This window comes from Magnolia sinica, chromosome 9 (assembly GCF_029962835.1).
Source record: "Magnolia sinica isolate HGM2019 chromosome 9, MsV1, whole genome shotgun sequence".
Lineage (NCBI taxonomy): Eukaryota > Viridiplantae > Streptophyta > Magnoliopsida > Magnoliales > Magnoliaceae > Magnolia > Magnolia sinica.
Window position 1 is genome coordinate 12,954,945 of NC_080581.1, and position 15,314 is coordinate 12,970,258.

At 37.0% G+C, this 15,314-nt stretch overlaps 1 pseudogene; it reads right to left on the reverse strand.

Annotated features, from left to right (window-relative positions):
• LOC131254876 (uncharacterized) overlaps window positions 1-7,379 on the reverse strand; it is a 28,188-nt pseudogene extending 20,809 nt beyond the window's left edge.
• Window positions 7,380-15,314: the final 7,935 nt, after the last annotated feature.

Here is a 15,314-nt window from a genome sequence, read left to right on the forward strand (position 1 = left end):
TTTAGGTTATAGTTATAGGTTTTGGGATTTAAGAATAGGTTTAGGTTATAAGTATAGGTTTAGGTTAGGTTATAGGTTAACGTTTAGGCTTAGGAAATCGGGTTCGGGTTCAGGATCAGGTTTAGGTTTAGGTTTTCAAGTTTAGGTTTAAGTTTAGGTTAGGGAGTTGAGATTAGGATTAGGTGTAGGTTTAGGTTTAGAGATTTGAGAATACATTAGGTTTTAGGTTTAGGTTTAGGTTATAGGTTATAGATTTAGGTTTAGGTTTGGTTTTGGTTTTGATTTAGGTTATAGGTTATAGATTTAGGTTAAGGTTTAGGGAAAGGTAATAGGTTTTTATTTAAGTTATAGATTATAGTTTTAGGTTTTAGGTTTTAGGTTTACGTTTAGGTTTTGATTTATGTTATAGGTTATAGGTTTAGGTTAAGGTTTAGGTTTAGGTTATAGGTTTTGGTTATAGGTTATAGGTTTAGGTTAAGGTTTATGTTTAGGTTATAGGTTTTGGAATTTGAGAATAGGTTCGGGTTTAGGTTATAGGTTTTGGTTTTGGTTTAGGTTATAGGTTTTGGGATTTGAGAATGGGTTCAGGTTTAGGTTATAAGTTTTAGTTTTGGTTTTGGTTTAGGTTATATGTTTTTGGATTTGAGAATGGGTTATGGTTTAGGTTTAGGAAATCGGGTTCAGGTTCGGAATTGGGTTTAAGTTTGAGTTTTCAAGTTTATGTTTAGGTTTAGGTTAGGGAGTTGAGATTAGGATTAGGTGTAGGTTTAGCTTTAGGGAATTGAGTTTAGCTTATATGTTTAGGGAAAGCTTAGGTTTAGGTTATAGGTTTTGGAATTTGGGAATAGTTTTAAGTTATAAGTATAGGTTTAGGTTAGCTTATAGGTTAAGGTTTAGGGATATGAGTTTAGGCTATAGGTTTAGGTTTAGGAAATTGAGTTTAGGTTATAGGTTTAGGGAAAGGTTAGGTTTAGGTTATAGGTTTTGGGATTTGAGAATAGTTTTAGTTATAAGTATAGGTTTATGTTAGGTTATAAGTTAAGGTTTAGGGATTTGAGTTTAGGTTATAGGATTAGGTTTAGGTTTAGGGATTTGAGTTTAGGTTATAGGTTTAGGTTTAGGTTTAGGTTTGGGTTTTGGGATTTGGTTTTGATTATATGTTTTGATTTATGTTATAGATTATAGGTTTAGGTTTTAGGTTTTGGTTTTAGGTTTAGGTTTGGTTTCGGTTATAGGTTTTGATTTAGGTTATAGGTTAACGGTTTAAGTTATAGGTTTTTTGATTTGAGAATGGGTTCGGGTTTAGGCTATAGGTTTTAGCTTTGGTTTAGGTTATGGGTTTTGATCTTGGTTATAGGCTATAGGTTTAGGTTTAGGTTTAGATTATGGGTTATAGGATTTGAGAATGCATTTGGGTTTAGGATGTAGGTTTTGGTTTTGGTTTTGGTTTTGGTTTTGGTTTTGGTTATATGTTTTGATTTAGGTTTAGGTTATAGGTTTAGGTTTTAGGTTAAGGTTATAGGTTTAGGTTAAGGTTAAGGTTAAGGTTTAGGTTTAGGTTTAGGTTTAGGTTAAGGTTATAGGTATAGGTATAGGTATAGGTTAAGGTTAAGGTTAAGGTTAAGGTTAAGGTTATAAGATATAGGTTTAGGAAATTAAAAATAGGTTAAGGTTAAGGTTAAGGTTTAGGTTCGGGTTCGGGATTGGGTTTATGTTTGGGTTTTCAAGTTTAGGTATAGGTTTAGGTTAGGGAGTTAAGATTAGGATTAAGTGTAGGTTTAGGTTTAGGGATTTGAGAATACATTTAGGTTTTAGGTTTAGGTTTAGGTTTTAAGTTAAGGTTTAGGTTTAGGTTAAGGTTGAGGTTTAGGTTATAGGTTAAGGTTTTAAGTCATAGGTTTTGGTTTAGGTTAAGGGTATGGTCCCTGCAAATACAAATATAAACACGGCCATCCGGCGCAAATGGCCAGGCCCTTCTAATGCTGTCCATAAAAAATGGACAGCTTCATCATGGTCATAATAGCGGTTCCCTCTTTCCAGGGAACCCCGCTCTTCCGAATAGCTCCAACGCACATTCGGGTCTACTCCATCAATTTCGAGTTAATACATAAACATGGTCTGTCCAAATGGTCAGGCCACTCCAATGTTGTCCATAGAAAATAAACAGCTTCATCATGGTCATAACAGCGGTTCTCACCTTCCAAGGACCCCCGCTCAACATCCGGAAAGCTCTGGCGCACATCCAGGTCTGCTCCATCAATTTCGATCTAATACATTTAAAAACAACATAATTGTATCTAAAAGCATTTGGATACCTGGGGAAGGCCTCCCATATTCGTATTGTTGGTTACTCATCCCTTTGTCTATAAGCCACAATCGACCAACACTTTCTATTGCTACCTGTACTTTGAAACCAACACAAATATAACTGGGAAACAATATAAGGAATAAAAAAAATAAATTTACCTGTACACATCATTAAATGTTTCCCTATAAGGAGGTGATATTATATCTTTGATAGCCACAACCTGTATGACACATTATTAAATATTTTCCTATAATGCAACCTATATATAGATCCATGCAACCGATACATGGATCTATATATATCTGCAAGTATATGCACATGATTAGGTGTAGGTTTTAGGTTATAGGTTTTAGGTTATAGCTTTAGGGAATTGAGGATAAGTTAAGGTTTAGGTTTAGGAAATCGGGTTCGGGTTTGGGGTCGGGTTTAGGTTTGGGATCATGCATACATACATACATGCATACAAACATGCATGATGATACATCCATTCATCCATGCATGCATACATACATACATAAACACATGCATGATGATCCATCCATCCATGATCTAACAATCCATCCATCTATCCATGCATGCATACACACATACACACACATGCGTGATGATCCATCCATCCAGTCTTCCATCCATGCATGCATACATACATACATACATATACACACACATAAATCCATCCATGCATGTATGCATGCATACACACATGCATAATCTGTCCATCCATGCATGCATGCATACGTTTCATCCATCCATGTGTGCATGCATACATATACACACATACATACATGTGTTTTATCAAAAAACCATGCATGATGCATCCATACAAAAAAAATCAAGTGAGTTTGCCTTGCACTTTAAACTTTCACTAAGATCATAGAGTATCAACACATGTTATATGTAAGTGTTTATGAAATTGGATAGCAGAAGAAGATATAAGAGGAAGCCCAATTTCTCTAATAGTTCCCAATTGTCCAAACAAAAAGGGAAAAAAGAGAAAGAATGAAACAAAAATAAAAAATAAAAAATAAATAAATAAATAATCTAATATAAAAGAAACTGAAACTGCACGTCTCCTCTTAGGCTGAAATTACTGCAATCAAAGTGGCCATGTTTCCGTATATGCTAGATCAAGAGGGAGCTAAGAAGTAGGGAACACAGTCTCAAGTACTTAAAGAGTTTCCACCACCAAAGAGATTCAATCATTGGATTGTACTCATCAGTAACTTAAGTTTTAGTAACAAGCATTGGTGGCAAGTTTTCTGTGACAAACTTAAGCGAGCCAAGATCATTTGTGTGGGTTCCAAAAATGGTAAAATGAACAGTAATTTACAGTAATGCAGACAATCACATACACCAAAAACTAAACAATGAAAGAAAATCAACATTTGATAGTCTAAGTAACTAATAGAGAAAAAGAAGAACACAGGATCTACCAACAGCCAAATATATGGGAGTAAGATGACACCCCAGGTTAATTTATCAGCTACAGAAAAATCAGAATCAGCAAAAACTGAAAGGAACCATAATATATTGTTTATTTATTTGACAATGATCCAACCAAAGGGGAACAATATGTAGAGTATCATGTATCTAAAACATGCCAGAGGCGGCAATCAGCTATTAAAAAAAATTATAGGTTTTGGGATTTGAGAATAGGTTATATATTATAAATTCAGAATAACATTTTCAGAGAAGTTCCCTACATTAAACACTTGGCTATGTAATTCAATTGTCTTCAGTAAAACCAAATTACCATCTTAAAAGAAATGCACGCCACACATGCGAAACGTCATTTTCAAACCAAACTACACTCGCTATTTTCAAATGCACGCCATGCATGGTTAAGTGCATTTTGCAGATAAGTATGATAAAAGGGTGTGAAATACCTACAGAGACTGTCCAGTCATCACACGAACATATCATGACAGTTTTACATTCAAATAAACCATTTCATTCATCCATCATATAGATGGATCTATCAACTATAACTAGTAATGAAGGCTTGCACATTCATCCATCATATAGAGCGAGAGAGAGGTTTACCTTGACAACTGCTATAAACATCTCCCTTAAGCTGCACTTCCTGAACCAACGGACACTCACACACCCTTCCACGGAATGTATCCTGAAGAAACAAAGCAACTATCAGCATACATGGAAACATCTCAACTTGTATGCTGGGCTAATTGTACCCTTTAATACCTTGCAACCAGTAATGTTGGCATCCTCGTCTTCCCAACAACCACCATTATAGTTCAAACACTCATTTTTCTGAATTTTATGAACTGACACCATTCATTTGAAAATTTAGCTGAAAATAAAATATAAAAACAATAGAAAATGAGATGCAAAAATCTGATCTAAGGCATGCGTTTGTACATTTAATGATTCTACATGTATTCCAACCATCCACACTCAAAAGAAGAAGAAAATTTTGGTAAGCTTCTTTCTAACTTAAAATCTTGGTAAGCTTCTTTTGAGAACTATATCTGAAACTCCAGAAAAGAACTTCCCAAAAGAATTTTAGAAAACTCCACCAAGAACTATTTATCTGGATCTATGAAAGAACCAAAAAAAAGAGATCATGACCATCTAGTTCCCTAGAAAGCATGAAACAACTCACAATGCCATTCCCTTAAAACCATGAAAGAACCAAAACCAATCAACAAAAAAAAAAAAAAAAAAAAGATTGAAGAACCACTCTAGCACAGGCAACCGCCCTTCTTTGAAGAAACTAATGACAAATTCAGTTTCAAAGATGGTAGCTCATGCTTAATGAATGAATATCATGTTCCTTATGCAGCAATATCTACAAAAATCTTATTAGAGTTGCTTGTTGTCACAAACCCTTGGCTAGGTAAAGTGTGCTATATAAAACCATCCTTGTAATAACCTTCTTCTTGGTTTTTGTACCCTTTTGCTGCTGGTATAAGTACCAACTAATGTTAGCTACCCAAACCAACAACTGTCAACTAATATTATTTCTAATCAAAGGATTCAAAAAGCCATGAAAAAGATTAAAGACATTAAGAAAAAGATGTTTTCAACTACTTTTATCAAGCCAGAGTGCCTCAATAGGGCCTTTCCTTTGCCTTTCAATACAGTGGAGATGGTTGAAATGAAAAAGAAAGAAAATAAATAAATAAAATCAAAACTCCAAACAATGAGATCTGAAAGGAAAATAGATCTAGGTGAACAACACTTGTCAAAGATCCAGGCCGTTCATCAAGAAGGGTGCATTGTAAAATAAAATACAGCAACATACACTACGGATTCCAAAAAGAATATGTCAATGAAAAGCCATTCGATCAACATACTATAATGGAAGAAAACTCCAGCATACCCAACTCATCAAAAAATTAAAAAGAAAAAGAAAATTAATGAAAAATAATGATGAACATGTGAATCAAGTGTTTAAGAGTGGAGGTCATTGAACCAACTCCTTTTCTACTCATTTGATTTTGCAATTTGGAGGACCCTAAAACTCTTTTGCATCAGCTTGTCCTAGCCAAAAACCATAGCTGTTATTCAAAATTGGCCTCTATAATGATAGAGGCCGGATGCTTTAGAAGGAATATCACCAAAGGGTGCTTTGAATAATCCAGTGGGCCATGTTGTCTGATGGAATTTGCTGTCATAAGACGTGAAGACTTTGAAAAAGGCTACCAGAAGTGATAGATGATAGATGGAGTAGGATCTAAAGGAAACTTAAAGTTTTCATAAAGAATCTGGTTCCCATGCATCATCTACCTCTCATATACCAATCTCCCATATAAGAATATACTCAGTTAATTAATACGCATGCACCAACATTGATCATGGACTAGTTACAAATGAAAGGTTAGCAAATATGAGAAGCATATGAGAAATAGCTGCATGTTGAACACATTGAATATGCAAATTTTAGCATGATAAATTTATCATGGTCGATAACTTCAAATCACCCACACAATCAAAAGCTTATCTTAAGACCATAGCAGCTAGTAAATTCCTTCAATCTCATGCTGTCAATAAATTTTAGTTTTTTAAAATCGCTGTTTAGATAAAATTACATGCTCCATTCCATTGTTATTCATTCATCATTTTGATTAAAAAAATTGAGACCCATATTTTGAACTGCAATTGTACATAACAATTGGAAGTTGAAAGAGGCCCAAATATAACAATGATGATACTTTGAATTGAGTGGGCCCAAATAAATAGACCAGTCTCCACAAATTGCACAGATTGGATTATCCTACAGATCCAACTGGCGAGCTTTTCCCATGCTGTAATCCATTCAGAAGTCATCAGATAGGATAGATAAAACAACCCAATTGGTGATATCATCTACAGAGGCTCGACCACAGTAGAACCTATCCCACAAACGGTTCAACTGCTAATGGTGTCCAATGCAAGTGCAGTGCAGCAGTCATGGAAATTCATGCCATGCAATCCAACCAGATTTTGTCTAATTTAAAATACCATAGTTCGAGTGAACTCACAATCATTGATGCCGGCAAGGGCCATCAAGCGAAAAACAACTTCTCGCTCCTCTGCATCCTGAAGGGCCCTCGCATATGCCTCATCACTATCAAATGCTGACGGGTTGATCTCCACACCCAATTCATCCTCACTCGGGGCCCGTCCATGCACATCGAATGCATCTTCACCATCATCAATGCTCCCAGCATCATTCCCATCATCATTCGGATCATCACTAGCTTCATCTTCATAAACATAACCACCACTATCAAAACTTCCATAACCGCTTCCATCACCGCCATTCATTCTAAGCATCATATACGCCCTTTCCTGGCCCATAAGCAACAAAACCCAATCAACAAAAAAGACAGAGAATGAAAGAAGGAGCTGATTCAAGAAAACCCAAACCCTAAACAGAATAACGGCGAACCTGTTCTTGAAGTGTACGGGCGAGGGCTAGATTGGCATCAACTTGGCTGAGGCTGGTGAAGGGTGCGCGGGAAGGCTGTCGAGATGAGGGGATGGATTCGGGTTCCGGTTCAGACTCGGAGTTAGGGTTTTCTTCGTTGGGTTTATTGCCATGGTTAGATTCTTTGGCGTTCTACATGTAGATAAGAAAAGAGAGAAGAGAACCCTAAAGCTTGGATCAGAGAAAGAGATTGAAGGAGATGTGGGTTAGGGAACGGAGAGAGAGAGCGAGAGCGAGAGCGAGAGAGGGAGAGATTGGGATTTCGGGGTTTTTTTGGGCGCGGCTCTGTTTTTGAGTGCGCACCCAAATTTAGGCCGTGATCAGTCCGGGCTCTGTGGGCCCTACCGTGATGCGTGTCAAACATCTACCCTATCAGTCAAATGCACCATCCCATGGTGGGCCCAGGGATTAAAAATCAAATCAATCTATTACTTGTGTGAGCCACACCACATACAAAAGTTGAGAGGGGTTACCCTCCATTAAAACATTCATAACTATTTTTTGGGCCCACTGAGATGTGATTCACAAATCCAGCGCATCCATTATGTGTGTGCCACTTGGATGAGGGCTCATATCAAGTTTCAAACGCATCCAAATTTCAGGTGGGGCCTACCAAGTGCTTTTATATGTTTTAGGCATGTCTTCACGTGATTTTAGATGGTATGGCCCACCGGAGTTCCATATACGGCTGATTTTTGGGATATCCTATAATTTAAAAGGGACCCATCAAATGCACGGTGTTGATGTTTAACAAATGTCATGGTGGGGCCCACACAGCTTGACCTCATGGGGATGGCTTGGATTAAACACAAAGGTCAAGCTGTGTGGGCCCCACCATAACATGTGTCAAACATCAACACCGTGCATTTGATGGACCCCCTTAAATTATGGGATATCCCAAAAATCAGCCGTATACGGAACTTAGGTGAGCCATACCATTTAAAATCATGTGAAGAAATGCCTAAAACATATAAAAGCACTTGGTGGGGCCCACCTGAAATTTTTATGCATTTGAAACTTGGTCTGACTCCTCATCCAAGTGGGACACACATAATGGATGGGGTAGATTTGTGAACCACATCTCGGTGGGCCTAACAAATGATTATGAATATTTTAATGGAGGGTAACTCCTCTTTTTGGGATAAGCCATGAAATGATCAGTAAAAATGGATGAACGGATAGGATGAAACACATACATCGACCACCAGCCATGGGGCCCACAGAGCATCATCCAACATGTTCATAATATCAAAAAAATATGAATGAAGGGAAAACACAAACATCAGCCTAAATGTGGGTCACACCACATAATATAATGGAGAGGTTTCCTTAGAATATTCATAATCATATATTGGGTTTGCCTAAATGTGATTCACATATCCAACCCACTCATTACATGTGTCCCACTTGGATGAGGGGTCAAACCAATTTTCAACTGCATCCATGTCTGTATTAACTTATAAACAGGTTGGATCTCAAATAAACATCGCGGCGGGCCCTAAGAAGGTTTCAATAGTGGGTGTCACTATCCCACTCTTCTCTATGGTGGGTCCACTTGAACTTTGGATTTGCCCCATCAGTCAGATGCACCATTCCATGGTGGGCCACGACCTTAAAAAATAATCATTTATTGGGCCCACCTAGATGTGGTTCATAGATCTAGCCCATTCATTATGTGTGTCCCACTTGGATGAAACACATACATCATGGTGGGACCCATAGAGCACCGACCAACATCCACCAAGTTTTGTGGGCCCCACTATGATGTATTTGTTATATCCACACCGTTCATCCATTTTGAGATATCATTTTACGTCATGAGCCAAAGAATGAGGCAGATATAAATCTGTAGTGGACCCCACCACAGAAATCTTAGGTGCACCACACCACATGAAATCAATAGTAATTGGATATCCATCATTAAAATCCTCCTAAGGCTTACTGTACTGTTTATTTGACATCCAATATGTTAATTAGGTCATACAGGGCCAGATGAAGGGAAAAAACAAAAATCAACTTGATCCAAAACTTTTATGGCCCCAAAATGGTATGACAACCAATATTGTACTGTTTATATTTTTTTAGATGTCTTCACATAGTTTTAAATGGTAATCAACACCTGAGTTTCGTATACATATGATTTTTGAGATATCTCATAAGCTAAAGGGGAGACATCAAATGCACGGTGTTGATGTTCGACACACATCATGATGGGCCCATTTTACATGTCTGGTCCATTCACTCTATTTTACTGATCATTACCCTCAATTTGACTAGTTACTCGCCTCAATCATACTACATATGAGAAAGATATTGGGCAAACACGATTAATCAACATTTTGAGTGAATTTTGATTTAAACATCTGAAGTTATTTACCCTTCATGTCCGGACTGATTAGATTGTCCAAAAACAGTTAAAGGTTGTTCATAATATCAAAAATATATAAATGAATAGAAAACACAAACATCAGCTTGATTCAAAACTTCTATGGCCCCCAAGAAATTTTAAATGGTAGAGGTTCAATCACACTATTTCCTGTGGTGTGGTCCACTTGAGCTTTGGATATGCTTCCCTTTTGTTCTTTAGACCTCAAATTATCTGTTAACATGGATGAATGGAGTGGATAAAATAAATAAAAAATGGTGAATCCCACAGAGTTTACTCTGGTAAAGGTAACGAGTAACTCACTTAAATGTAGTGGAGAAAGGTTTCCTCAAAACATTCATAATCATATATTGGGCCTGCCTAAATGTGATTCACATATTCTACCCACTCATTATGTGTGTCCCACTTGGATGAGGGGTCAGACCAAGTTTCAACCGCATCCAAAAATCATGTGGGCCCCACCAAATGCTTTTATATTTTTTAGGATGTCTTCACATAGTTTTAAATGGTATGGCCCACTTGAGTTTCGTTTACCGATGATTTTTGAGATATCTCATAACCTAAAGGGGACACATCAAATCCACAATGTTGATGTTCGACATACATCATGATGGGGCCCACAAAACTTACTAACATCAATTCTTAGGTTCTCACGAAGTCAGTAAGTTGGGTCACAATTCTAACCAGAATATTTGGCCCATTTTACATGTCTAGTTCATTCACTCTATTTTACTGATCAATACTCTCAATTTGACTAGTTACTCGCCCCAATCATGCTACATATGAAAAAGATATTGGGCATACAAGATTGATCAACAATTTCAGTGAAATTTGATTTAAACATCTGAAGTTATTTACTCTTCAATTTGAACTGATTATATTGTCCAAAAACGATTAAAGGTTCAATTAGTGGATGTGCCTAATAATTTAGTAATTTTGTTTTTCACAAATAAATTTAACATTTTTTTTTCAAAATGTATATTTTTTTTACTCTTTCAACTAAATATCATTTTCATTATAAATAAATTTAACATTTTTTTTTTACAAAATTTAGTTTTCTTTTTTAAAATATATTTTTTTTTACAATTTGTCAATTTTTTCACAATTTTTTTTTTAATTTTTAAAATTTTCTTTTTCAAAATATCATTTTTTTAATCTCACTTTTGTTATCTAACATTTCAATTTTTCTTGTCAAAATACAAAATTTAGTTTTCTTTGTAAAAATATATATATTTTTACAATTTGTCAATTTTTTCACAAATTTATTTAATTTAAAATTTTTTTTTTTCAAAATATCATTTTTTAAATCTCACTTTTGTTATATAACTTTTTAATTTTTCTTATCAAAATACAAAATCTAGTTTTCCTTTTTAAAAAATATATATTTTTTTACAATTTGTCAATTTTTTCACAATTTTGTTTAATTTTTTAAATTTTCTTTTTCAAAATATCATTTTTTAAATCTCACTTTTGTTATATAACTTTTTAATTTTTCTTGTAAAAATACAAAATCTAGTTTTCTTTTTTTAAAAATATATTTTTTTTTACAATTTATCAACTTCTCCACAATTTTGTTTAATTTTTTAATTTTCTTTTTCAAAATACCATTTTTTTTATCATTTTTTTTTTTCAAAATTATCAACATTATTCAAAGTTCTTAATTTTTTTTTCAAAATCTAGATTTTTATAAAATTACAGTTTTTTTTCAAAATTTAAAATTTCCTTAAACATTCTTAATTATTTTTCTAAGCTTCTCAACTAAATTTTTTTTCAAAATTCATAATTTTTTTGAGCTTCTTAAAATTTGACCTGAGCATTAGACACGGTCTTTGACAGGGCTAAAAGACGGTTTAGGACCGTCTCTGATAGAGACGGTCTTTGACAGTCTCCAATAGAGACGGTTTAGGACCGTCTCTGATAGAGATTGTCTTTGTGAGGGCTATAAGACGGCTAAGAACCATCTCTAATAGAGACGGTCTTTGACAGTCTCAGATTACAAGTAAAAGACGGCCAATGACCGTCTCAGATGGCCGCATATAAGACGGTCAAGGACCATCTCTAATGCGGACAGCCAATGACCGTCTCAGATGACCCATATAAGACGGTCAACGACCGTCTTAAATGATTTGTGGACGTTCAAATTTTTAAGACAATATTAAGGACGGTCAGGGGCCGTCTAAAATTTTAGAGACGGTTTACGGCCGTCTCTAAAGCGTCTTTAAACCAAGCAATTTTAGAGACGGTCCAGAACCGTCTCTAAATCTGTCATTTTTTTCCATTTTTCACGTAGTGACAGCTCAAGAGGAACGCTAGGTCGATGCGTTATTCTTCGGGATAGCTGCCCGACTCACTGTGAACGTTCTGCTCGGCCTCAACCTTCTACTGCATATTGCTTCTAATTCCGACTACTCAGATCGTATTAAAGAGATTAGTCCGAGATCTTAGCCGAAGATCTCGGACAATATCCGCGACACATCCAAGATCCTTCTACAATATGCTCCTACTAAATGGGAAGATCGCAATCTATGACACCGCCCACTCCTCACCTATAAATATGAGTATCCCTAATGGTGAAAGGTATGCACAATATCTAGCCTAAAACCTTGTTCACAACTAGACCCAGATTCCCTGTCTGACTTAGGCATTGGATGGTTCCCTACACTAGGCAAGGTCTCTTTTGTTGGCTCACTGTGCAAATATTCGAAGGTCCTAGAAAGGCTAACCAAATTTCTGCATCATCATCTTCCATGGAGCTTAGCCACCTCATGCAACCGGGGGTGTTTGGCACATGGGTTTAAATGGGATTAGGTGGGAATGGGTTTTAAAATCCCATTAATTGTTGCATTATCCTGTTTGGGACTCACATAAGGTATGGGTTGTGAAGCCCTTTCTTGGAATCAGAGCCGGGGCAAGGGTTTCTGTAATTCTACTTTAGGTTTCATGTGGCTAGTGCTCGGTGCTATGTGGACCCCACTATAATGTATATGTTTTATCCATGCTGTCTATCTATTTTGAAATATAATTTTAGGGCTTGATTCCAAAAATGAGGTAGATATGAATCTTAGGTGGACCATACCATGGAAAGCAGTTGTGATTGAATTACACCATTAAAAACCTCCTAGGGCCAACTGTGGGGTCCACTTGAGATTTGGATCAAACTTATTTTTAAGCTCATACCATAAAATGACATGGAAAAATGGGTGGACAGCATGGATGAAACACATACATCATGGTGGGGCCCACAGAGCACCAACCGGTAGTGGCAAGTGACTAGCCAATTCGTTTCCCAAACATGAGGTGGGATGGCCTCCAAGCTATGGGATTAGATGACAATCCCTGACACAATGTAATCTTTACATTTTGGTAATTCCATCCCACTTAAACCCATCTATTCCCATGCTCCAAACACCTGCAGAAGGAATCCAAGTCCTTTGCTTAAGACGGAAGATCCTGCTTGTTGCAATTTAATTGGTTTACAGTATTATAAGCTGCATTTAAGGCAGCATTATTTACAATGTAGTAATGATGTGGACCGATCACGATGGAGGAAAGCAGAATTTTTTGGACAATGATTGTCCTACCCAGATGCAAATTTCCTAGGAAAGCCTTTCACAGGAAGTTCCTAGCCGAAAACCCATGTGGGGCCCCTGTGATGCTTATGAGAAATCCACCCCGTCCATTTGTTTTTTGAGCTCATTTTAGCATACTATAGAAAAAATGAACCGGATCCAATGCTCAAGTGGGCCGAAGACATGATAATTGAACATTCACGGTTGAAATATTCGTGGGGCTACAGAAGTCTTGAACATTCTAATATTTTTGTTTTAAGTTAATCCCAGTAGGAATGACATTACGAATGATATGGATTAAATGTAAACATCATGTTCATCCCAGGGAGATTTCAACTGTGGGAATTTCCCTAACAACCTTTTCCTTTAGTACAGCCTACTTAAGTTTTGGATCCTACTCACATTTTGACTCATGTCATAATATGAGCTCACAAAACAGATGGACGGAGTGGATTCCACACAAACATTGCCGTGGTCCCACTTTGGTTTCCAGTGCAAGAACTTCCTGCGAAGGCCTTCAGCAGGAAATCTGATCAAGTCCTACTGGCTACCGCACCTATGTTGGAAGCGAATTGGCTGGTGTACCTCACACCAGCTATATAACGGGCAGGGATTGGATACTAACAAGGTCAGTAGCCAAATCGTTACTGAAGTGACATCACCAAGTTATGTGGACCCCACCATGATGCATGTGTTGTATCTATACCATCCAACCATTTGTAGAGATCGTTTTATGGCATTACAAAGAGAATGAGATAGATCTAAATTTCAAGTGGACTCACCATAGAAAACCATGGGAGCTGTCACACCCACCGTCGAAACATTTATAGGGCCCACCATGATGTATTTTAGAGATCCAACCTATTCATAAGTTAACATAGAGATAGATGAAGTGAAAACAAAAATATCAGCTTGATTGGAAACTACTGTGGCCCCGAAGAAGTTTTGAACGGTGGATGTCACTATCCCCACTATTTTCTATGGTAGGGTCCACTTGAACCTTAGATCTATCTCATTCTCTTTATAATGCTATAAAGCGATCTCTAAAAATGGTTGGACGGTATGGATACAACACATGCATCATGGTGGGGTCCACGGAGCTTGGTGACGTCACTTTAGTAGCCATTTGGCTACTGACCTTGTCAGTATCCAATCTGCGCCCCTGTATTAACATCAGCTAGTTCTGTGGGTCTAATCATGAGGTACGTATAATATCTAAATAGTCCATCCATTTGACTAGCTTGTCTTAAGGCTTAAGACTAAAAATAAGACAAATCTAACAATCAAGTGGACCACACTGAAAAAAGTAGTGGGGGATTGAACGTCTACCATTGAAACCCTTTTTGGGGTCACAGAAGTTTTGGATCAATATGAAATTTGTTTTTCCTCTTCATTCAGGTCTTTGTGACATTATAAACAGATTGGATGGAAAATAAACATTACGGTGGGCCCTATGAATATTTTTACGGTGAAAATTATTATCTCCACTGCTATTTGTGGTGTGGTCCAGATGATCTTTGGATATGATTCATTTTTTGGATAGTGCTATAAAATGATCTCTAAAAATAAATGAACGGTATAGGTATAATAAATACGTCACTGTGGGGCCTTGTAACTTTGATCTCCTTTGAACCGTTCGGACATCGTGGAGATCGAGGAGCGTCGGTGCTCATCTTCGCACAGCACGTACCTACAGCAGCTATATAGCTGGTGTGTGGTACACCAGCCAATCCGCTTCCATGTGTCTAGCTGCCAACGGACAATCATGTTACCAGTCCATGGACGCGAATTAGATATTGACATGTTGAGTAGCGAGTCGGCTACTGAAATGACGTCACAAGTTCTGTAGGCCCCACTTTGATGTATGTGTTGTATCTAGAGGTGGGCATCAGTCCTGATCGGAGCGGATTAAGTTCAACTCGATCAGATCCGATATGGCCATGGTTTGACCTGGACTCGATCAGATCCAGAATCAAATCCGGGTCACCTGACCCGAACAAATCCGATGCATAATTCGTCTTACCCGAACAGAGTCCAACTCGGTCAGAGAAACCAAGTCTGATCGGGTTAGGTACGATTCGGATCCGTATAAATTTAATTTAATTTTTCATATAATGT